The following is a 24581-nucleotide window of genomic DNA, read 5'->3' on the forward strand; positions in this document are numbered from 1 at the left end:
AGTGACCCCTCATACTAGATACAGATTACTTTGATGTGAATATGTTTAATCGCCCAAGGGGTCGAGCAAAACAATTTGAAGCTCGATGGCTCAAAGAAGAGACAGTTGTAGAAATTGTACGTACAGCGTGGGATAAAGCAAAGATGATGGGCATTGGGCCGTCTCTCGCTGAGCGTACACGGGCGGTGAAGGCGGATCTGCATATTTGGGACCGCGATATTCTAAAGGGACCGAAAAAAAGAATTAACAAACTAAAAAAGGAACTAGAAAGGCTGCGGAGGGGACCCATGTGTGCGGAGTCTCAAGCGCGACAAAAGGAGATTCTTGTCCTCATTGAAAATCTGTCGGAACAAGAGGAGATTTACTGGCTACAATGTGGTCGCGCAAACTGGCTTTTGCATGGGGATCGTAACACCTCCTTTTTTCATAATGCGGCAACGACCAGAAAGAAAAGAAATCAGATTAAAAAATTGCTTGATGATAATGGTGTTTGGGTGCATGGTACAAAGATGAAGAATCACATTATGGGGTATTTCTCAAACCTTTTCACATCAGAAGTTTCCCATCCTAATTTGGAGGTTCTATCTCTTGTTGAACGAAAAGTGACCGATGAAATGAATGATGCTCTTCTCGCCCCCTATACGGCCGAGGAGGTTAGAAAGGCCCTTTTTGACATTGGTGATTTAAAAGCGCCGGGTCCTGACGGCCTCCATGCTGTTTTTTACAAAAGATTTTGGTCTATGTTGGGAGATGACCTGACCGAAGAGGTTCTCCAAGCGGTAAATACCTGTTCTATACCAACTGGATGGAATGATACTGCAATTGTAATGATCCCAAAGATTAACTCTCCTGAAAAGGTAATCCAATTTAGACCACTTAGCTTGTACAATGTGGTGTATAAGGTTATTTCAAAAATGATTGCTGCTCGTCTAAAGATAATCCTATCAGATATTATTAGCCCAACTCAGAGTGCCTTTGTGCCCGGAAGATTGATTACAGACAATATCTTGGTGGCATATGAATGTTTCCATACAATTAAAAAGAAAAGGGCGGGTAAAGAGGGTTTGTGTGCCATCAAATTAGATATGCACAAAGCATACGACCGAGTGGAGTGGTGTTTCTTAAAGGAAATTATGCTAAAATTGGGTTTTAAAGAGAGTTGGGTGAATTTAATTATGAAATGTGTATCCTCTGTGGAGTACCGGGTCCGTATTAATGATGATGAGATGGAGAGCTTTAAACCAACTAGAGGATTGAGGCAGGGAGATCCCCTTTCTCCCTACTTATTCCTGTTATGTACAGAGGGTTTGACTGCCCTTTTAGCTAATGCGGAGGAGAATGGAAACATTTCCGGTATAAAGGTTTGCAGAGATGCCCCATCAATTTCTAATCTCCTTTTTGCTGATGACTCTTTGATCCTTATGCGAGCCAATCCAAGGAGTGCGGAGGCGCTGAAATCACTTTTGGATTTGTATTGTGCCGCCTCGGGGCAAATGGTTAGTGTTGAAAAATCTAGTATATTCTTTAGTCCCAATACTAAAGTGGAAGACAAGGCACAAATATGTACAATTTTAAATATTATGACTGAAGCCCTCAATGACAAATACCTGGGTTTGCCGGCAAATGTGGGCATGGACAAAAGTGATTGTTTCCAGTTCCTGATCGATCGAATCATTATGAAAATTAGTGGATGGAAGGAAAAATTGTTATCTTCTGGAGGGAAGGAAATTCTGCTCAAATCTGTTGTACAAGCCATCCCCACCTATGCCATGTCCGTCTTTAAAATTCCTAAAAAAATTTGCAAAGGAATTATTGACGCGATGTCGCAGTTTTGGTGGGGTGACGAGGACAATCAGAAGAGGATGCATTGGATGGCATGGTGGAAAATGAGTGTTCCAAAAGATCAAGGAGGGATGGGCTTCCGAGATATACACTGTTTCAACCTGGCGCTATTAGCTAAACAAGCGTGGCGTCTTCTCGATAATCCGGAATCTTTATGTGCAACCATCTTGGGAGCTAAATATTTCCCTGAGGGAGATTTGATGAACGCAAGTTTAAAGAAGGGATCCTCCTTTACTTGGCAAAGCATTATGGCGGGAATGAACTCTTTGAGAAAGGGTTATATCTGGCGAGTTGGAAATGGACAAAACATTGATATTTGGAGAGATGCGTGGATTCCGAATTGTGCGAATAGGAAAATTATTACTCCTAGAGGTGGGCAACTTCTGTCAAAGGTGGCTGATCTTATTGATCCAATCACAAATTTCTGGGATGAAGATTTGGTGAGACAAACTTTGTGGCCAATTGATGTGCAAAGGGTCCTCGCGATTCCCCTCCCTATGCAGAATATGTCGGATTTCATCGCCTGGAGCTATACAAAAAATGGTGTATTCACTGTTCGATCAGCTTATTTGGAGGAATGGAACCAACAACACGGGAGAAAATTGCAATATACTAATGGTATGGGTCGTACCAATGTCAATCCTATTTGGGGTAAGATTTGGAAATTATCGTGTCCGACAAAGGTAAAGATATTTATTTGGCAAACGTTGCATGGAACTCTACCGTGTCGTGTTACACTTGCCAATAGACATATAAAAGTTTCGCCCCTTTGTCCATCTTGCTCGAATGGGCAAGAAGATACAAAGCAAATCTTGTTTCTGTGTCAGAAGGCAAAAGAGGTTTGGGGAAAGCTGGGGATGTACGAGGTAATTAAGAAAGCTTGTGTTATTGATCGTGCGGGTGAGGCGGTTCTTGAATTTTTACTTTTTATGCCGCACCAAGAACTATCTATATTAGGTTGCCAAAATACAAGTGAATTAATCGCGATAACCGCCTGGTATTTATGGTGGGAGAGACGCATGTTGGTTCATGAAGGGAAATCTCAAGAAGTGAATCAGATTTCGATGGGGATTCGTGCTATAACTGCAAACTATGTGAATGCCCACTCCTCTAGTGCGACTAGTAGAAAAGAAGGATGGAGCCGACCTCCTATGGGTTTTGTTAAACTAAATGTTGATGCTTCTTTTGACCATGATCTGCTCAGGGGCATGGCAGGTGCGGTGCTCAGAGATGACAAAGGAAACTTCATTGCTGGCGGAAATTGGAAGATCGATTGGTGTGCTGATGTACTAACAGCAGAAGCGATGGCTCTTAGGTTTGGTTTAATTCTTGCGCAAAAGGTGGGATGCAATCGTCTTATTATTAACTCTGATAATATGGAAGTCATTGACACAATGAAGAATGGAGGACAATCGGCGGGAGTTGCGGCGGCAGTATTCGAGGATTGCTACTTCATGGCATGCGATTTTCCGTTGACTAGATTTGAGCATTGTAATAGGGTAGCTAATAAGGTTGCTCATGAACTTGCTAGGCTAGCGAAAGGTTCTGTAACTAGAGATTAGTTTGAGGAGCCTATGGAGAATATTGTACCTCTTCTTATAAACGATGTAACTATCATTTCCAATTAATAAAGTGGATGTTTTCTTTCAAAAAAAAGATGTGTCATCTCTTCTGTAATTTTATGGTCCTTGTCTTGGTTAACTAACTTTCTGGCATCCGCCTCCCCGACCTGCACCGTAGTCGTCTTATCCATTATGTCCTCCGTTTGCACCCCTTTGTCGACGACCGCCGCAGTCGCTTGCAACCCCTTGTCATTGACCGGTGTATTCACCATGACTTGTATATCGCACATGTTTGCGGTAGGGTATGCCGCATCAACGTGGGTGGCGGCGCAATTGCGATGGCGCATGGTGTTGGGCGGTGGTTTGGCTTGTCGGCTCCGGTTGGGCGGTGCGGTTTGGAGTGCGGGAGAAATCCTTAACGGTTCGTCCGGCTCCGATGCGATGACACCGGCGGGTGCCACCATTCCGTCCTGGAGGGTGTCGGTGCCATACCCAACTTCCCTCCGCGTGCCAGGGGAAACCCTAGGACTCGTCTGGGTAGCAGCGTCGTCGGCATCGCATGCCTTCTCGAAGGTGCTGCTTGGTACAGGGCGGAGCCGACACCCTTTGGTAGTTTGGTTCGGAGCCGTGAGCTGTGGTAGTTTGGTTCCGAAGGGCGCGTCGATGGCGGGTCATCCACGCTTTGTCGATCTGTCGTTGTTGACATTTGTTTCTTCTTCTACATTTGTTTCTTCTTCTTTCTCTTTTGAGTTTGATGTGCTACTCGCCCCAGCAATGCTATGTGTTCGGTGTTGGTTACTTTGGAATACAAAGTGGGGGAAACCCTTTTTCGGTAAAAGGCAATCACGGTTCTTATATTTTAATTAATTGTGTTATGAATAAAGACATAATTCTCATCATCAAAGTCTTTATTCTAACCTTAAGGTAGGAGGATTCATACGAGTGGAACTATGAGCTCTAATGCAATGCTAAAAAAAGGAGAGGACATTGCGATTTCTGATCTATGGCATTGCTAAATTGTTTTAGGGATTGTTGAAATTTTCATAACATGGAGGGAGTGGATGACAATGCTGCAAGCCATTAGAAGTTAGGGATGATGGGAATGACTATGGCAATTTGGCGACTTGGACAGAAAGCATGTGGATCTAGAGCAAGGTGAAAATGTAATAGCTGAAGCAGAGTGACTCATGATATATTCATTTGTTTGTCCGTAGGTTAGGGATGATAGAAATTAGTATGTAGGTCAGGGATGATGCGAATGACTACGACAATTTTACGAACTTGAAGAAAACATAGGAGGATTTATAGCGCGGTAATAAATGACTCAATGACTGAACCGTTGAAGCTGAATGGCCTTTGCGATAAATCCTCTGTTGGCCCGTGGCAACGCACAGGCTTTCAACTAGTGTTGATAGATGTCCAATTATATACATGTATGACTACACCTACAAAAAAAAATACATGTATGAGAAAAGGCTAGCCCGTGCAATTTGATCCTATTCATGTGGGCGATCTGGACCTCAAGGAACAATGCTATACATGATAAGAAAGAACTTGATCCTATTCAGTCTGTGAAGAAAACCCAAGAAGCTCTAGTTGTGCTTGAGCTACCCCGCGATCACGCACGAATTCTTCCGAGACACGGCTGGAGACCACCGGACTTGGGTTGGATCAAGATCAACACCGATGGTAGTGTTGCAATGGAAGCTAGAAGGGGTGGGGCAGGAGGGGTCGCGAGAACCCGCTCATCCTTCTTAGCTGCATGGTGCAAACCTTACCTGGGAATCACACATCCTCTCATAGCCGAAGCTCTCGCTCTACGTGATGGTGTTCTTTTTGCATATCTCCGAGGCTATGCTGAAGTGGTTTTCGAGTATGATAATTTGGAGATTGTGAATCTCTAAAACTCGCGTCACAATGACCGTGCGGTGGTGGCGCCTATCTTGTCTGAAATTAGGGATCATGTTCTCTTCTTTAAGTCATTTGTAATTCAGCATGTTGGTAGGTCAGCTAATGTCTTTGCTCACCTTTGTGCTAAGCAAGCTAGCACTCTAGATGTAACAGAATGTTGGATTGACTCTACACCGAGTTTTCTAGTAACCAGCCTCTCAGCTAATAATGCTGGAGCTGTTAGTGTTGAATAAAGAGCTCCCAATTTCCCTGCAAAAAAAAGCTAGCCATGATGGCTTGCCTAAAAAAGAGGCAGTGATTGGACCAGCAAGAAGAGACTGAACCAATAACCTCATCAGTCCGGTTTTTCTAAATGACGAACACGAAAAAAACCAGAGTACGAACAGGAAAAACCAATAAAAAAGAATCGGGTGCAACCGCCGGCCCATCAGAGTGAATTTTGCCGCTAGAGCAAACAAGGGCCTGTCTCCGGACGCACACATAAGTTCTATGGGCTCTTATAGTACATTGGGCTTTGGAGTCTTCTCCATGCTGAAAATTGTCTAAAAAAAAGAGCAGTGTTGAAAAGGAAAAATAACAGGGAAAGAAGCCCTCGTTCCCCACTCGCCGCCGCATCCCCGCTGAGCTCCACGCGCGGCAATTCCTCGCCGCCGCCGCCGCCTCCGCCTCCGCCTCCGCCTCCGCCGGTGGGCTTCCTCACCACCGGCGAACTCTCCTATCCCTCGTAAGCCTTCTCTCTATCATCTCCGATTCGCCCCCAGGTCATCTGCACTTGTTCCCTTTCCTTAATCGTAAACCCTAACCCTCGCCGATGGGATTAACAGGAATTCGTCGCCGATCCGGTCCTGTCCTGCTACGCAAGTCCGGGCTTACCAAGCTGCTTCTCATCACCTAAGCCGTCCTCAACAGTGCCTCCCCGCCCCCGTTCTGCCGCACCCAGCAAGGTGTGTACCGTTTTCTTTCTTTCTTTAGATCATGGTAGCTACATCAATCCCTTTCTTTTCCTTCTTTATTTACTGTCCATATTCCTACGTGCTTGCGGCAGTGTTGTTTACCATTACATGCTTGTTGATTCATCCACTGTTGTGGGCACTAATTCAGTTACTGTGGGTACAATCATCATTCGATTTTATGTTATTTAGTGGACAACTTGTATCGAATTTTACTTGTGTGTATCTGATTCTAAGGTCCATGCAGACACATATCCACTTGCAGTGGCATAAAAATTGTTATTTATCTATATAAGGTCAAATCAACTTGTTTGTTTTCTCAAGTTTTATTTGTTGTTTATGTATATTTTTACAGCTCTCCTCTCAATGGCACAACCAAGTGGCAGTGAATCCAGTGGTAGGGGAAAAGACAATGATGACTTAACTCCTATCCCCTTCACTCTTCATAGAGATGATAACACTAGTCTGCGTTATCTCTATTTAGAGATGCCTTCTGGTATGGAAGGCATCTTCAAAAGTAGCGCTTTGTGACGCCCGGATAATTAAGTTACAGTGATCCCACGCTAATAGTGCCACCTCACCACGGTTACCGCTACTAATCTATCGTTAGATCAAAACCGGTCCAAAATTCAAATTCAAAGTTTGGTAAATAATAAAAGTTTTCAGACATTAAAATAAAAATGTTCGGTTTGTACTAAATATTACATAGATAAATATGATGTAGTAAACACATTTTTATAAAAGGCCTAAATAATTTAAAATGATTTAAAACAGAAAAGTAAATAAATAAAAGAAAAGAAAATACGAAAAAGAAAAACTAAACAAACAAACAAAGAAAAAAAAACCTGGGCTTCGGCCCGGCAGGCCGCAAGCCCCCCCCTCCTTGGGCCTCGGCCCATCAGATCCAGCCAGCCGGCCTCCCCCACTCCTTATCCACTACATCCCCCACCCGACTGAACCCTAATACACCACCACACCCCCCCACTCGCCCCCCCCCACGCGCTCCACTCCCTCCCCCGATTCCCCTGGATCGAGATCGATCCCCCCACTCTCTCTTGCCCCTCTCCCGCTCGATCTGGAGCCGCCACCGCCCGTCTTCGGCTCGCCTCCCCCCCTCGCTCCTCTTCCCCGACCTGATCTGGATCGGGAAGGGGCAATGAGCCCGACGCCCCCTTCATCAACGCCGCCGTCGTACACCATCGCCGCCTCGTCCCGCCATTGCTTCGCTGGAGCCGCCCACCGTCGTCGTCGCCTCCTCGTCCTCCTCATCGAGCACCCCTCGCTCAACTACAGGGCCTTGTGAGCCCCCTTCCCTTCCCCTCTTCCTCCCTGGCAGATCCACCGCCATGCCCGTCCGAGCCTCGCTCTCACCGTGCTCACTTCACGCGCTGCACGCCCGTCGCGTCGCATCTCCTTGTCCTGCGCCGGCTCCCTCTCCCCTCTATCCCCGCACGGGCACCACCGCACCGGCTCGCCCGTCGCCTTGCCGCTGCACGCATCGTCCCACACTCGCGCCGCATGTGCACAGGCTTGGCCCCGCACGGGTGCGCCCGCAACTGCGCCCTGGCGCCTCACCATGGCCTCGCATGGTCCGCCTTGCCCCGCCCGGCACGCCGCCGTGCGCGCTCGGGCGCGTCGCCCCTGCTCGCTCCCTCGAGCGTCCTCCCTCGCCCAACCGGGTCCTAGCGCCCGTGGCGCTTGTTCGGCCGCAACGCCCGAACCCGCTATGGCCTTTGGCCCATTGACAGCCGGGGCCCAGCCCAGAATGTATATAAAAAATGTGTTAAAATAAATAAATTAGTAATTAATTAATAAGTTAATTAAGTCAATTAATCATGTTTTATTAATCTAATTAAGTTTGATTACCCTAATAACTACTTAAACTAATTAAACCTGATTAGATTAACCTAACCATTAACTAAACAGCCAATGACATGTGGGCCCCAACCGCAGTTGACCCAGTCAACTGCACAATTGACTACTGACGTCAGCATGATGTCATGCTGACGTCATCATTTACTATTCTGGATAATGTTGATTTAAATAATTGAATAAATCCTAAAAACGAATTCAATCTTTTAAAATTAATATAAAATGAACCGTAGCTCGGATGGAAAAACTTTGTACATGAAAGTTGCTCAGAACGACGAGACGAATCCGGATACGCAGCCCGTTCGTCCATCACGCATCCCTAGCATAGCGAACACGCAACTTTCCCCCTCTGACCCATCTGTCCGAAAATGCGAAACACCGGGAATACTTTCCCGAAACATCGGGAATACTTTCCCGGATGTTTCTCCCCTTCACCGGTACCACCTCGTACCGCGTTAGGGTACACCTAGCATCACGCTTTGTCATGTCATGCATCGTCATGCATTTGTTTGCATTATATTTATTGTTTCTTCCCCCTCTTCTCTCGCTAGATATCGAGACCGCGCCGCTGCTACCCAGTACGACTACGGTGTTGACGACCCCTCTCTCTTGCTAGAGCAACCAGGTAAGCCCCCCCCCCCTTGATCACCAGATATTGCCTACTCTCCTCTATAATGCTTGCATTAGAGTAGTGTAGCATGTTACTGCTTTCAGTTAATCTTATACTACTGCATAGCCTGTCCTTGCTACTACTGTTGTTACCTTTACCTGCTACCCTACTGCTTAGTATAGGATGCTAGATTATCATCAGTGGCCCTACACTCTTGTCCGTCTGCCATGCTATACTACTGGGCCGTGATCACTACGGGAGGTGATCACGGGCATATACTATATACTTTACACAGTTACCTTACCTGTGATACTGTTCGGAGATGGGGGCTGAAGGGGCAGGTGGCTCCATCCCGGTAGAGGTGGGCCTGGGTTCCCGACGGCCCTCGACGGTTACTTTGAGGCGGGGCGACAGGGCAGGTTGAGACCACCTAGGAGAGAGGTGGGCCTGGCTCTGGTCGATGTTCGCGAATACTTAACACGTTTAACGAGATCTTGGTATTTGATCTGAGTCTGGCTACTGGCCTATACGCACTAACCATCTATGCGGGGACAGTTATGGGCACTCGACGTCGTGGTATCAGCCGAAGCACTTCGTGACGCCAGCGACTGAGCGGCGCGCGCCGGGTTGGACCGCGTAACGTGACTTCCTTTGTAATGGAGGTTGCTAGGTCTGCTCTCCGGCCGCGTACGCAACGTGCAGGTGTGCTATGGGCGATGGGCCCAGACCCCTGTGCGCTTAGGTTTAGACCGGCGTGCTGGCCTCTCTGTTGTGCCTAGGTGGGGTTGCGGCCGGGCATGACCCAGAAAAGTGTGTCCGGCCAAATGGGATCGAGCGTGTTGGGTTATGTGGTGCACCCCTGCAGGAAAGTTAATCTATTCGAATAGCCGTGATCTTCGGTAACAGGACGACTTGGAGTTGTACCTTGACCTTATGACAACTAGAACCGGATACTTAATAAAACACACCCTTCCAAGTGCCAGATACAATCGGTGATCGCTCTCTCACAGGGCGACGAGGGGAGGATCATCGGTTAGGGTTATGCTATGCGATGCTACTTGGAGGACTTCAGTCTACTCTCTTCTACATGCTGCAAGATGGAGGTGGCCAGAAGCGTAGTCTTCGACAGGATTAGCTATCCCCCTCTTATTCTGGCTTTCTGCAGTTCAGTCCACCGATATGGCCCTTTACACATTTACCCATGCATATGTAGTGTAGCTCCTTGCTTGCGAGTACTTTGGATGAGTACTCATGGTTGCTTTCTCCCTCTTTTCCCCCTATCCCTTCTACCTGGTTGTCGGAACCAGATGTTGAAGCCCAGGATCCAGACGCCACCGTCGACGTCGACTCCTACTACACCGGAGGTGCCTACTACTACGTGCTGCCCGCTGACGACGACTAGGAGTAGTTAGGAGGATCCCAGGCAGGAGGCTTGCGCCTCTTTCGATCTGTATCCCAGTTTGTGCTAGCCTTCTTAAGGCAAACTTGTTTAACTTATGTCTGTACTCAGATATTGTTGCTTCCGCTGACTCGTCTATGATCGAGTTCTTGTATTCGAGCCCTCAAGGCCCCTGGCTTGTAATATGATGCTTGTATGACTTATTTTTATTTGTAGAGTTGCGTTGTGATATCTTCCCGTGGGTCCCTGATCTTGATCGTACACGTTTGCGTGTATTTAGTGTACGGTCAAATCGGGGGCGTAACACGCTTATCCAAAGGTTTTTCTTTTAGTGAATGATAAAGACAAAAGTCAAAAGGATTGCCTGAAGATGATGCATAATCTCATTCATGAAAATGTACTGGGAGTGAAGTTCTGGGAAGAGGTCCAAGATGAACCATACATCCGGGTTTACGTAGAGCCATACACTGCATTTGTTTCAGAGCTTCTTAAGAATGCTGAATTTGCTGTGAATCCAGCAACACACTCGGTTCCATCTCGGGATTTTTGAAAAATGGTGTGGTATGTTCATATACTATGTTTATTATTAAATTGTGAATTACATTTTCAGTTTGCCATTATACACAATTAACCGTGTAAATTTGTTTACAGGGCAGCAATAAATGCCTTGGATTACATTAGAGAGAGTGGTAATTACCATGGCAACTTTTCATGGAGAACTACGCTTTATCATGAGGCGAATGGCAACATTGTAGTCAAGTTAGCATACTTTGAAAGGAAAAGTAAGTTAATCAAATAACTCTAGAGCTGAACTCCATATCTGAACTCTAGAGCTTAGCTGCAATTACAGCCCCGTGATGACTTTCTATCAAAATGTCTACTTGACACGTGCTTGTTTTTTGTAATGCAACTGCACAATTTATTTATTTCTTGCTCGTAAAAATGAAGGATAAAAAAAGTGTACTTATTTGCATTGAAGTTAGTTATGTTCACATTAAAAGTAATGTTTTGATGCACAGTACCGTCATTGATTACGAGTCGAAGGTCTAGAGACTAGTCGATGGACTCGACTAGTCTATGAGTCGCAACTGTGGTGTCGACTGCAAATCTCGTGTAGACTAATTCGATGAGTCGAGCGGTCGAGAGACTAGTCGTGTACATTAAGTTGAACAACTCAAACTTTTTTGGAGGGGATAAGAGAGGCACTCAGCCCGCAAGCCCGTCGGAGGGAAATTTTGTGGCTAGGCTTCAGTTTCGCTCCAGAGAAAGCTGCCCACTCCTCTGGAGCTCTCCCTCTTCACTGGTTCTGCTGTCCAGATCCAGCCCTATCTCTGCTGGTTCCTGGGCTGGTTCATCTGCTCCTGGATCCTCCCTTTGCAAGTAATTTCTCCCTTCTCTTATCCTCATATGGTTCCTATATTGCTTATTCCTTGGCTGGTTCCTCTACTGTTGGTTCCTGGTTTAGGTTTGCTTGTTTCAACTCAACATCCTTAGGTTTGAGCAGAGCTAGAGTTACAATGTCTACAACACCAGAGATATCTCAGACAGTGTGTTCAGCAGCCGCTTTAGCTCAAGCCGTTGAGGATTATGATCCATCAAAGGATCCTGGGAGGAAGCCAACTAGGACCATGGACCCAGCATGGAAGTATGCCTTTTGGCCTGATCTGCAGGACAAATTGACAATCCAGTGTGTTTTGTGTGGCAAAAACGTCTCTTCTGGAGTGCTAAAGATGAAGAAGCACCTTGGTGGGGGTTACAAAGTGGTGTTAATGTGTCTGAAAGCAACCGATGGAATCAGTAAAGAGATGCATTTGTAAATGAGACTAACTCAACCAAGTTCAAAGCCATGCATTCATTTGTGTTGTATACTGTACTTGAATACTTACAGTGTAATACTACGTACTACTACTAGGTATTAGCAGTTATGTACTGCAAGTTCAGTGCTACAGTGCCATGTCGACTAGTCTCGCACTAGTCTAGACTAGTCACGATTAGTCTATGAGTCTCAACCTTGGAACAACTCAACGACTCTTCGACTCGTAAACATTGAGTACCGTTTGTCAATGTTATCTATTTGTCGAAAAATAATGAACTAGTTTGTTGAGTCTTGTGCAACATCATAGAAATACCTTACTACACCAACTCTAGCTTGGAAACTAACATACAGTCCAAAATAATTCAAGTTTAGAATATAACTTCTATTTTTACCTTCTTTGCGTCATTTCAGAGTCCAAAACTCTGTTGCAATGTCAAGCTGAAGATTGCGTCTCTCTCGGAGCCTCTCTTGAGGCGGTATCTCAACATGTGAGGAATAATTATGCTGATTTCCATAATCAAACTTGTTGCTTAATTGATGATCTTGCAAGCAAGCTGAAGTCTGTTACCGAGTAAGTTATTGGATCGTGCCATTAAAATCGAGAATTTTCCTTTTGTTGATATATTTGTTTATGCCTGACATCTTATAGTATTTTTTCCATAAATTTTCAGGTTTTCGGTTGGTACAGCAAAACATGATCTTGAAGATCATGATTTCTTTTGGGATGAGAAAAGGACAAAGATGTTCTTTGCCTATGAGGTACCCAAGATTTTTAAGAAATAGGGAGTTAAGAATAGATTTAGGGCGCTTCCAACTTGTCCAACGCTCCCATGGAAAACAAAATGGTCACCTGATCGATTATCTGACCCAATTCTGATCGAGATGGAGAAGTATCGTGCAAAACATGGTCTTGGAAAGTACAATGAAAATAATTTCGAAGACTTTTTAAGATTTATAAGCGGGATGTACACACATGAAAATTTACTCAGGAAGGAGGTAATTTGTAGGCAACACACACAAACACAATACACATAGCCGATAAAACATTGAGTTGGATAACAAAATGTTCTGTTTTGTTACAGATTCAAAACCTCGTCGTTGATGCAGAAGTTCGCGTGAGGTTTCCTCGTCTATCTTATGATTTAAATGCTATCATACGGGCTGCTGCGTAAGGTGATGCCATGGAAGAATGAGATATATTTTTAGTCTTTTTTATTTCTTAAAATCATTTTTCTAGTAGACGAAAATTTTACAAACAGATTTTACTTATTGAAAATTATAAGAATAGCAATTGTGGGTTTTTAATAAGAACAACACTATTAAACATGCAATGAACGTTGTTAGAGAAATGTACCGAGCAATGGTAATTGTTAGGAAATTATCACACTTAAGCAATTGTCGAGTTTGATTATTCAATCATCTATTTGGTAGGGGGAATGGGTTGGTACTCACAAACTTAGCAATGGTAGAGTTAGATTATTTATTCATCTATTTGGTAGGGGAATGGGTTGAGCCAACTTTGATTCTCCTTGTGCCATAGTCGCTTATTGTATAACACTATTAAACATGCAATGGATGTTGTTTGAGAAATATACTTAGCAGCAGTTAGGAAATTATGACAAACTTAGCAATGGTCGAGTTAGATTATTTGTTCATCTATTTGGTAGGGGGAATGGGTTGGTTGTTAGGATATTCACAAACTTAGCAATGGTGGAGTTAGATTATTTATTCATTTATTTGATAGGGGAACGGCTTGAGCCAACTTTGATGTCCCCCCACCACTTTCGCTTGTCCTACAGCTGCTCTTGCACTCCGCCGTCCTTTCTTTTTATTTCTCGTTTGATGAATCAATGGGGTTCTGTAGTTAACTGCTGGAATGTTTCATGCTGTAAGAATGATATAGTTTCTGTATCTGAAAGTATATTCTCTGAAGAATCATTGCTGGAATGAGCATGTCCTTGCTGATCTTAATTTTGCTGGTCATAATTTAGGAGTCAATCTTTGTGACTCTTGGTTGGAGACATGTTTTAGTATGGCACGACACATGTTGCTCAGTGATAACGACATGTGTTTTAATCAGTATTAGGTTTTATACCGTCCATTGTGCTTCTGCCCTCTCCGATTGTACCTCTATTCCTATTTGGTTGCCAATTGATCTGCAAGGGTGGCAATTTATTCTCAAGTACATGGTCCATGTGTGCAAGGACATGGTCATTTCTGGATTAAGCATGTTCTTTTTCCACATGTGCGCTGATATTTTGTCGCTGCTACATATAATAATGCAGCACCTTGTATGCTTGTACAGGACATACCTCCTGCTGTTGTGTGCAGTCTTGACACTTGTTTTTTCTTCTTCTGAATCTTGTGCTTAATGATCAAACTGATTATGGTGACTTATTGTTTAGTCTTCTTCTACTGTGCATGCATTGGAACAAATCAGCCTACCATGTTTTTGCAAGTCATCATTAAAATGAGTGCTTTGATTTACTTTAACATGCTGATGTGCTGAATAAACATACCCGACCTGTCATTGTGCATGCATCATCGGATTGTACGCTAACTTTCTTAGTGTATTACGAGTATATGTCATCTCCTTTTGTTATTAATACTGATTTGACAAGGTGCCTTTGAATAAAGGTAACCTGATGACTTGGAACGAGTTTTCTCATGATGGCCACAGTTATCAACTTTGACGGAACGTTTGCTCATAGAATCGCCTTTTGACTTGATGTGCAGGTCTGATGTTGCTGGCCTTGAGGAGTATCAGAGAGACCACATGAGGATGCCAAGCTTGTAGGAGTGCGTGTAGTTGATGTTGGAGTCATGAAGGAAACACTGAATCAAGGCGCTGTCGGTGCAGCTGAAATTTAAGCTGTTTGTATCTGTATTCTGTAGCACAATGTTCCAGCATGGCAGTGATGTTGCCTAGTTTAATTCAGACGCCTAGCATGGCAGTGATGTTGCCTAGTTTAATTCAGATGCCTAGCATGGCAGTGATGTTGCCTAGTTTAATTTAGAGGTGGAGCATGATAAGTCGAACTGTGATGTTGCCTAGTTTACCTGTAGTTGTAACTGTAATCTCGGATGCTGTGGATCTGCTGTTTTAGTTGCTTGCAGAAGACACTTTGAATATTATTATGATCCCTGTACTCTTGTAGCAATAAGGGGATTGGGGATTACCTTTCACGGTGGAGGGATTTGACACTTTGACCCGTACGATCTGGTCATTGGGCGGTCAGGATGCGTCTCCGCACTGCGCCAAGGCAGACAGAGGCGCTGCTAGTGCAGGTCCCGTCCAGCCCGCTGCCGGGTACCGAAGGCTCGATCGCTCATCCGATGCGCTCTTCTGCTGCTCCTCGCCATCATCTATTCCCTGCCTGCGTCGCTGCCCTCGCACGACCATCTATCTTTATCTTCTCACCGGTGTGGAGGAGGCCAGCTGGTTTCGTCCAACACATGTCTGTCTGACTGGCGAATTCTTTCTTGGCGTACAAGGAGATGAGTGCCGAACACAGCAGAAAAAACAACACCAATTTGAACCCGTAAGAGAGTTGCCTAATATGAGCCCGTATACGCCCGCGGACACGCCCGTTGGCAATGCCCATGTTTCGCTGTCTATAACCAAATCCATACAATGCATGCAACCACATAGATCAAATATCTCACTAATCTGAAAGAGGGAGACGCCAACACCCGTTATTTCCACCTCCGTGTGAACAATTCCATCCATCGCCTCAAGCACAACAATGGTTGGGTCACGGAACACACGCAAAAGGAAGAAATTATCCATCGGCACTTCAAGAGCATCGCCACGAGAGGCCCTCCACGCAATATCGATATTAACTGGAACATTTTACCGACCCTGACTGCGACCTTCGGAATTTGGATGAGAATATCACTGAAGAGGATGTGAAGGAGGCTATCTTTGCCATGCCTGGGGACAAGGCCCCGGGTCCTGATGGTTTCACCGGCGCCTTTTTCAAGTCGTGTTGGAGCACAATAAAGGGGGACATTATGATGTGTTGGAAATATACCCTAGAGGCAATAATAAAAGTATTATTATTATATTTCTCTGTTCATGATAATTGTCTTTATTCATGCTATAACTGTATTATCCGAAAATCGTAATACATGTGTGAATAATAGACACCAACATGTCCCTAGTAAGCCTCTAGTTGACTAGCTCGTTGATCAACAGATAGTCATGGTTTCCTGACTATGGACATTGGATGTCATTGATAACGGGATCACATCATTAGAAGAATGATGTGATGGACAAGACCCAATCCTAAACATAGCACAAGATCGTATAGTTCGTTTGCTAGAGTTTTCCAATGTCAAGTATCTTTTCCTTTGACCATGAGATCGTGTAACTCCCGGATACCGTAGGAGTGCTTTGGGTGTACCAAACGTCACAACGTAACTGAGTGACTATAAAGGTGCACTACAGGTATCTCCGAAAGTGTCTGTTGGGTTGACACTGATCAAGACTGGGATTTGTCACTCCGTGAGACGGAGAGGTATCACTGGGCCCACTCGGTAATGCATCATCATAATGAGCTCAAAGTAACCAAGTGTCTAGTCACTAGATCATGCATTACGGTACGAGTAAAGTGACTTGCCGGTAACGAGATTGAACGAGGTATTGGGATACCGACGATCGAATCTCGGGCAAGTAACATACCGATTGACAAAGGGAATTGTATACGGGGTTGCTTGAATCGTCGACATCGTGGTTCATCCGATGAGATCATCGTGGAGTATGTGGGAGCCAACATGGGTATCCAGATCCCGCTGTTTGTTATTGACCGAAGAGTCGTCTCGGTCATGTCTGCATGTCTCCCGAACCCGTAGGGTCTACACACTTAAGGTTCGGTGACGCTAGGGTTGTAGGGATATGTATATGCAGTAACCCAAATGTTGTTCGGAGTCCCGGATGAGATCCCGAACGTCACGAGGAGTTCCGGAATGGTCCGGAGGTAAAGATTTATATATGGAAAGTCCTATTTCGGCCATCGGGACAAGTTTCGGGGTCATCGATATTGTACCGGGACCACCGAAAGGGTCCCGGGGGTCCACCGGGTGGGGCCACCTGTCCCGGAGGGCCACATGGGCTGTAGGGGGTGCGCCTTGGCCTACATGGGCCAAGGGCATCAGCCCCAAGAGGCCCATGCACCTAGGGTTTCAAGGAGGAAGAGTCCTAGGAGGGGAAGGCACCTCCTAGGTGCCTTGGGGAGGAGGGATTCCTCCCCCTTGGCCGCACCACCCTAGGAGATTAGATCTCCTAGGGCCGCCCCCCTTGGCCCTCCTATATATAGTGGGGGATATGGGGGACTTCTTACCTTTGCCTTTGGTTGCCTCCCTCTCTCTCTCCAACACCTCCTCCTCCTCCATAGTGCTTGGCGAAGCCCTGCCGGAGTACTGCAGCTCCATCAACACCACGCCGTCGTGCTGCTGCTGGTGCCATCTCCCTCAACCTCTCCTTCCCCCTTGCTGGATCAAGAAGGAGGAGACGTGGCTGTTCCGTACGTGTGTTGAACGCGGAGGTGCCGTCCGTTCGGTGCTAGGATCTCCGGTGATTTGGATCACGTCGTGTACGACTACCTCATCCCCGTTCTTTGAACGCTTCCGCTCGCGATCTACAAGGTACGTAGATGCATCTAATCACTTGTTGCTTGATGAACTCATAGATGGATCTTGGTGAAACCGTAGGAAAATTTTTGTTTTCTGCAACGTTCCCCAACAGTGGCATCATGAGCTAGATCTATGCGTAGTTCTCTTGCACGAGTAGAACACAATTTGTTGTGGGCGTTGATGTTGTCAACTTTCTTGCCGCTACTAGTCTTATCTTGCTTCAACGGTATTGTGGGATGAAGCGGCCCGGACCAACCTTACACGTACGCTTACGTGAGACCGGTTCCACCGACTAACATGCACAAGTTGCATAAGGTGGCTGGCGGGTGTCTGTCTCTCCTACTTTAGTTGGAGCGGATTCGATGAAAAGGGTCCTTATGAAGGGTAAATAGAAGTTGACAAATCACGTTGTGGCTTTCACGTAGGTAAGAAAACGTTCTTGCTAGAACCCTACTTCAGCTACGTAAAACTTGCAACAACAATTAGAGGACGTCTAACTTGTTTTTGCAGCAAGTGCTTTGTGATATGATATGGCCAAAGTTGTGATGAATGATGAATGATCTATATGTGATGTATGAGATGTTCATGCTATTATAATAGGAATCACGACTTGCATGTCGATGAGTATAACAACCGGCAGGAGCCATAGGAGTTGTCTTTATTTTTGTATGACCTGCGTGTCATTGAGAAACGCCATGTAAATTACTTTACTTTATTGCTAAACGCGTTAGCCTTAGTAGTAGAAGTAATAGTTGGCGAGCAACTTCATGGAGACACAATGATGGAGATCATGATGATGGAGATCATGGTGTCATGCCGGTGACAAGATGATCATGGAGCCCCAAGATGGAGATCAAAGGAGCTATGTGATATTGGCCATATCATGTCACTATTATTATTTGATTGCATGTGATGTTTATCATGTTTTGCATCTTGTTTGCTTAGAACGACGGTAGTAAATAAGATGATCCCTCATAATAATTTCAAGAAGTGTTTTCCCCTAACTGTGCACAGTTGCTAAAATTCGTCGTTTCGAAGCACCACGTGATGATCGGGTGTGATAGATCCTTACGTTCACATACAACGGGTGTAAGACGGTGTTACACATGCAAAACACTTAGGGTTGACTTGACGAGCCTAGCATCTGCATAGACATGGCATCGAAACACAGAAGACCGAAAGGTCGAGCATGAGTCATATAGAAGATACGATCAACATGAAGATGTTCACCGACGTTGACTAGTCCGTCTCACGTGATGATCAGACACGGCCTAGCTAACTCGGATCATGTTATACTTAGATGACTGGAGGGATGTCTATCTAAGTGGGAGTTCATTGAATAATTTGATTAGATGAACTTAATTATCATGAACATAGTCTAAAATCTTTACAATATGTATTGTAGATCAAATGGCCAACGTAGTCCTCAACTTCAACGCGTTCCTAGAGAAAACCAAGCTGAAAGACGATGGCAGCAACTACACGGACTGGGTCCGGAACCTGAGGATCATCCTCATAGCTGCCAAGAAAGATTATGTCCTACAAGCACCGCTAGGTGATCCACCCGTCCCATAGAACCAAGACGTTATGAACGCTTGGCAGACACGTGCTGATGACTACTCCCTCATTCAGTGCGGCATGCTTTACAGCCTAGAGCCGGGGCTCCAAAAGCGTTTTGAGAGACATGGAGCATATGAGATGTTCGAAGAGCTGAAAATGGTTTTTCAAGCTCATGCCTGGATCGAGAGATATGAAGTCTCCGACAAATTCTTCAGCTGTAAGATGGAGGAAAATAGTTCTGTCAGTGAGCACATACTCACTATGTCTGGGTTACATAACCGCTTGACTCAGCTGGGAGTTAATCTTCCGGATGATGCGATCATTGACAGAATCCTCCAGTCGCTTCCACCAAGCTACAAAAGCTTTGTGATGAACTTCAATATGCAGGGGATGGAGAAGACCATTCCTGAAGTATTTGCTATGCTGAAATCAGCAGAGGTAGAAGTCAAGAAGAAACATCAAGTGTTGATGGTGAATAAAACCACTAAGTTCAAAAAGGGCAAGGGTAAAAAGAACTTCAAGAAGGACGACAAGGGAGTTGCCGCGCCCGGCAAGCAAGCTGCTGGGAAGAAATCAAAGAATGGACCCAAGCCTGAGACGGAGTGCTTTTATTCCAAAGGGAAGGGTCACTGGAAACGGAACTGCCCCAAATACTTAGGGGACAAGAAGGCCGGCAACACCAAATGTATATTTGATATACATGTAATTGATGTGTACCTTACCAGTACTCGTAGTAACTCCTGGGTATTTGATACCGGTGCCGTTGCTCATATTTGTAACTCACAGCAGGAGCTGCGGAATAAACGGAGACTGGCGAAGGACGAGGTGACGATGCGCGTCGGGAATGGTTCCAAGGTCGATGTGATCGCCGTCGGCATGCTGCCTCTACATTTACCTACGGGATTAGTTTTGAACCTCAATAATTGTTATTTAGTGCCAAATTTGAGCATGAACATTGTATCAGGATCTCGTTTAATTTGAGATGGCTACTCATTTAAATCCGAGAATAATGGTTGTTCTATTTATATGAGAGATATGTTTTATGGTCATGCTCCGATGGTGAATGGTTTATTCTTTATGAATCTCGAGCGTAATGCTGCACATATTCATAGTGTGAGTACCAAAAGATGTAAAATTGATAATGATAGTCCCACATACTTGTGGCACTGCCGTCTTGATCACATAGGTGTCAAACGCATGAAGAAGCTCCATACTGATGGACTTTTAGAGTCTCTTGATTATGAATCATTTGACACGTGCGAACCATGCCTCATGGGTAAAATGACCAAGACTCCGTTCTCAGGAACAATGGAGCGAGCAACCAACTTATTGGAAATCATACATACTGATGTGTGCGGTCCAATGAGTGTTGAGGCTCGCGGTGGCTATCGTTATGTTCTCACCCTCACTGATGACATGAGTAGATATAGGTATGTCTACTTAATGAAACACAAGTCTGAGACCTTTGAAAAGTTCAAGGAATTTCAGAGTGAGGTTGAGAATCAACGTGACAGGAAAATCAAGTTCCTACGATCAGATCGTGGAGGAGAATACTTGAGTCACGAGTTTGGCACACTTAAGAAAATGTGGAATAGTTTCACAACTCACGCCGCCTGGAACACCTCAGCGTAATGGTGTGTCCGAATGTCGTAATCGCGATCTATGATGTCTCTTGCCGATTTACCGTTATCTTTTTGGGGCTATGCTTTAGAGACTGCCGCATTCACTTTAAATAGGGCTCCGTCGAAATCCGTTGAGAAGACATCGTTTGAATTATGGTTTGGGAAGAAACCTAAGCTGTCGTTTCTAAAAGTTTGGGGATGCGATGCTTATGTCAGGAAACTTCAACCTGAAAAGCTCGAACCCAAATCGGAAAAATGCGTCTTCATAGGATACCCTAAAGAAACTATTGGGTATATCTTCTACCTCAGATCCGAAGGCAAGATATTTGTTGCCAAAAATGGGTCCTTTCTAGAGAAAGAGTTTCTCTCGAAGAAGTAAGTGGAAGGAAAGTAGAACTTGATGAAGTATTACCTCTTGAACCGGAAAATGGTGCAACTCAAGAAAATGTTCCTAAGGTGCCTGCACCGACTAGAGAGGAAGTTAATGATGATGATCAAGATACTTCTGATCAAGCTCCTGCTGAAATTCGAAGGTCCACAAGGACACGTTCCGCACCAGAGTGGTACGGCAACCCTGTCTTGGAAATCATGTTGTTAGACAACGGTGAACCTTCAAACTATGAAGAAGCGATGGCGGGCCCGGATTCCGACAAATGGCTAGAAGCCATGAAATCCGAGATAGGATCCATGTATGAAAACGAAGTATGGACTTTGACTGACTTGCCCATTGAACGGCGAGCCATAGAAAATAAATGGATCTTTAAGAAGAAGACAGACGCGGATGGTAATGTGACCATCTATAAAGCTCGGCTTGTCGCTAAGGGTTATCGACAAGTTTAAGGGGTTGACTACCATGAGACTTTCTCACCGGTAGCGAAACTAAAGTCCGTCCGAATCATGTTAGCAATTGCCGCGTTCTACGATTATGAAATATGGCAAATGGACGTCAAAACGGCATTCCTTAATGGTTTCCTTAAGAAAGAATTGTATATGATGCAGTCGGAAGGTTTTGTCGATCCTAAGAATGCTGACAAGATGTGCAAGCTCCAACGCTTGATTTATGGGCTGGTGCAAGCATCTCGGAGTTGGAACATTCGCTTTGATGAGATGATCAAAGCGTTTGGGTTTACGCAGACTTATGAAGAAGCCTGCGTTTACAAGAAAGTGAGTGGGAGCTCTGTAGCATTTCTCATATTATATGTAGATGACATACTTTTGATGGGAAATGATATAGATCTTTTGGACAGCATTAAGGCCTACTTGAATAAGAGTTTTTCAATGAAGGACCTTGGAGAAGCTGCTTATATATTAGGCATCAAGATCTATAGGGATAGATCGAGACGCCTCATAGGTCTTTCACAAAGCACATACCTTGATAAGATTTTGAAGAAGTTCAAAATGGATCAGTCCAAGAAAGGGTTCTTGCCTGTTTTGCAAGGTGTGAGATTGAGCTCGGCTCAATGCCCGACCACGGTAAAAGATAAAGAAGAGATGAATGTCATCCCCTATGCTTCAGCCATATGATCTATTATGTATGCCATGCTGTGTACCAGACCTGATGTAAACCTTGCCGTAAGTTTGGTAGGAAGGTACCAAAGTAATCCCGGCAAGGAACACTGAACAGCGGTCAAGAATATTCTGAAGTACCTGAAAAGGACAAAGGACATGTTTCTCGTTTATGGAGGTGACGAAGAGCTCGTCGTAAAGGGTTACGTCGACGCTAGCTTCGACATAGATCTGGATGACTCTAAGTCACAAACCGGATACGTGTATATGTTGAATGCTGGAGCAGTGAGCTGGTGCAGTTGCAAGCAGAGCGTCGTGGCGGGATCTACATGTGAAGCGGAGTACATGGCAGCCTCGAAGGCAGCACATGAAGCAATATGGGTGAAGGAGTTCATTACCGACCTAGGAGTCATACCTAATGCGTCGGGGCCAATCAAACTCTTCTGTGACAACATTGGAGCTATTGCACTTGCCAAGGAGCCTAGGTTTCACAAGAAGACAAGGCACATCAAGCGTCGCTTCAACTCCATTCGTGAAAATGTTCAAGATGGAGACATAGAGATTTGTAAAGTACATACGGACCTGAATGTAGCAGATCCGTTGACTAAACCTCTCACTAGGGCAAAACATGAGCAACACCAGAATTCCATGGGCGTTCGATTCATAACAATGTAACTAGATTATTGACTCTAGTGCAAGTGGGAGACTGTTGGAAATATGCCCTAGAGGCAATAATAAAAGTATTATTATTATATTTCTCTGTTCATGATAATTGTATTTATTCATGCTATAACTGTATTATCCGGAAATCGTAATACACGTGTGAATAATAGACACCAACATGTCCCTAGTAAGCCTCTAGTTGACTAGCTCGTTGATCAACAGATAGTCATGGTCTCCTGGCTATGGACATTGGATGTCATTGATAACGGGATCGCATCATTAGGAGAATGATGTGATGGACAAGACCCAATCCTAAACATAGCACAAGATCGTATAGTTCGTTTGCTAGAGTTTTCCAATGTCAAGTATCTTTTCCTTTGACCATGAGATCGTGTAACTCCCGGATACCGTAGGAGTGCTTTGGGTGTACCAAACGTCACAACGTAACTGGGTGACTATAAAAGTGCACTACAGGTATCTCCGAAAGTGTCTGTTGGGTTGACACGGATCAAGACTGGGATTTTTCACTCCGTGAGATGGAGAGGTATCACTGGGCCCACTCGGTAATGCATCATCATAATGAGCTCAAAGTGACCAAGTGTCTAGTCACTAGATCATGCATTACGGTACGAGTAAAGTGACTTGCCGGTAACGAGATTGAACGAGGTATTGGGATACCGACGATCGAATCTCGGGCAAGTAACATACCGATTGACAAAGGGAATTGTATACGGGGTTGCTTGAATCGTCGACATCGTGGTTCATCCGATGAGATCATCGTGGAGTATGTGGGAGCCAACATGGGTATCCAGATCCCGCTGTTGGTTATTGACCGGAGAGTCGTCTCGATCATGTCTGCATGTCTCCCGAACCCGTAGGGTCTACACACTTAAGGTTCGGTGACGCTAGGGTTGTAGGGATATGTATATGCAGTAACCCGAATGTTGTTCGAAGTCCCGGATGAGATCCCGGACGTCACGAGGAGTTCCAGAATGGTCCGGAGGTAAAGATTTATATATGGAAAGTCCTATTTCGGCCATCGGGACAAGTTTCGGGGTCATCGGTATTGTATCGGGACCACCGGAAGGGTCCCAGGGATCCACCGGGTGGGGCCACCTGTCCCGGGGGGCCACATGGGCTGTAGGGGGTGCGCCTTGGCTTACATGGGCCAAATACATCAGCCCCAAGAGGCCCATGCGCCTAGGGTTTCAAGGAGGAAGAGTCCTAGGAGGGAAAGGCACCTCCTAGGTGCCTTGGGGAGGAGGGATTCCTCCCCCTTGGCCGCACCACCCTAGGAGATTAGATCTCCTAGGGCCGCCCCCCCTTGGCCCTCCTATATATAGTGGGGGATATGGGGGACTTCTTACCTTTGCCTTTGGTTGCCTCCCTCTCCCTCTCCAACACCTCCTCCTCCTCCATAGTGCTTGGTGAAGCCTTGCCGAAGTACTGCAGCTCCATCAACACCACGCCGTCGTGCTGCTGCTGGTGCCATCTCCCTCAACCTCTCCTTCCCCCTTGCTGGATCAAGGAGGAGACGTGGCTGTTTCGTACGTGTGTTGAACGCGGAGGTGCCGTCCGTTCGGTGCTAGGATCTCCGGTGATTTGGATCACGTCGTGTACGACTACCTCATCCC

General features: G+C 45.3%; 2 long non-coding RNA genes across 3 annotated transcripts; both read left to right on the forward strand.

Annotated features, from left to right (window-relative positions):
• The first annotated feature begins 5923 nt into the window (after window positions 1-5923).
• Window positions 5924-8735, forward strand: LOC119296898. Of its 2 annotated transcripts, XR_005145443.1 has the most exons (4): window positions 5924-6039; window positions 6140-6259; window positions 6621-6662; window positions 8689-8735. It is a non-coding gene; the product is annotated as an uncharacterized LOC119296898 (long non-coding RNA). The 2 variants fall into 2 exon arrangements; XR_005145442.1 differs by lacking the exon at window positions 8689-8735 and having other exon boundaries at window positions 6621-6792.
• A 1668-nt stretch (window positions 8736-10403) lies between these two features.
• Window positions 10404-15103, forward strand: LOC119296900. The gene is made up of 6 exons (XR_005145444.1): window positions 10404-10707; window positions 10798-10928; window positions 12374-12533; window positions 12634-12958; window positions 13045-13135; window positions 14699-15103. It is a non-coding gene; the product is annotated as an uncharacterized LOC119296900 (long non-coding RNA).
• The last annotated feature ends 9478 nt before the right edge of the window (window positions 15104-24581 follow it).

Source organism: Triticum dicoccoides, chromosome 5A, assembly GCF_002162155.2.
Source record: "Triticum dicoccoides isolate Atlit2015 ecotype Zavitan chromosome 5A, WEW_v2.0, whole genome shotgun sequence".
In the NCBI taxonomy this organism is placed as follows: domain Eukaryota; kingdom Viridiplantae; phylum Streptophyta; class Magnoliopsida; order Poales; family Poaceae; genus Triticum; species Triticum dicoccoides.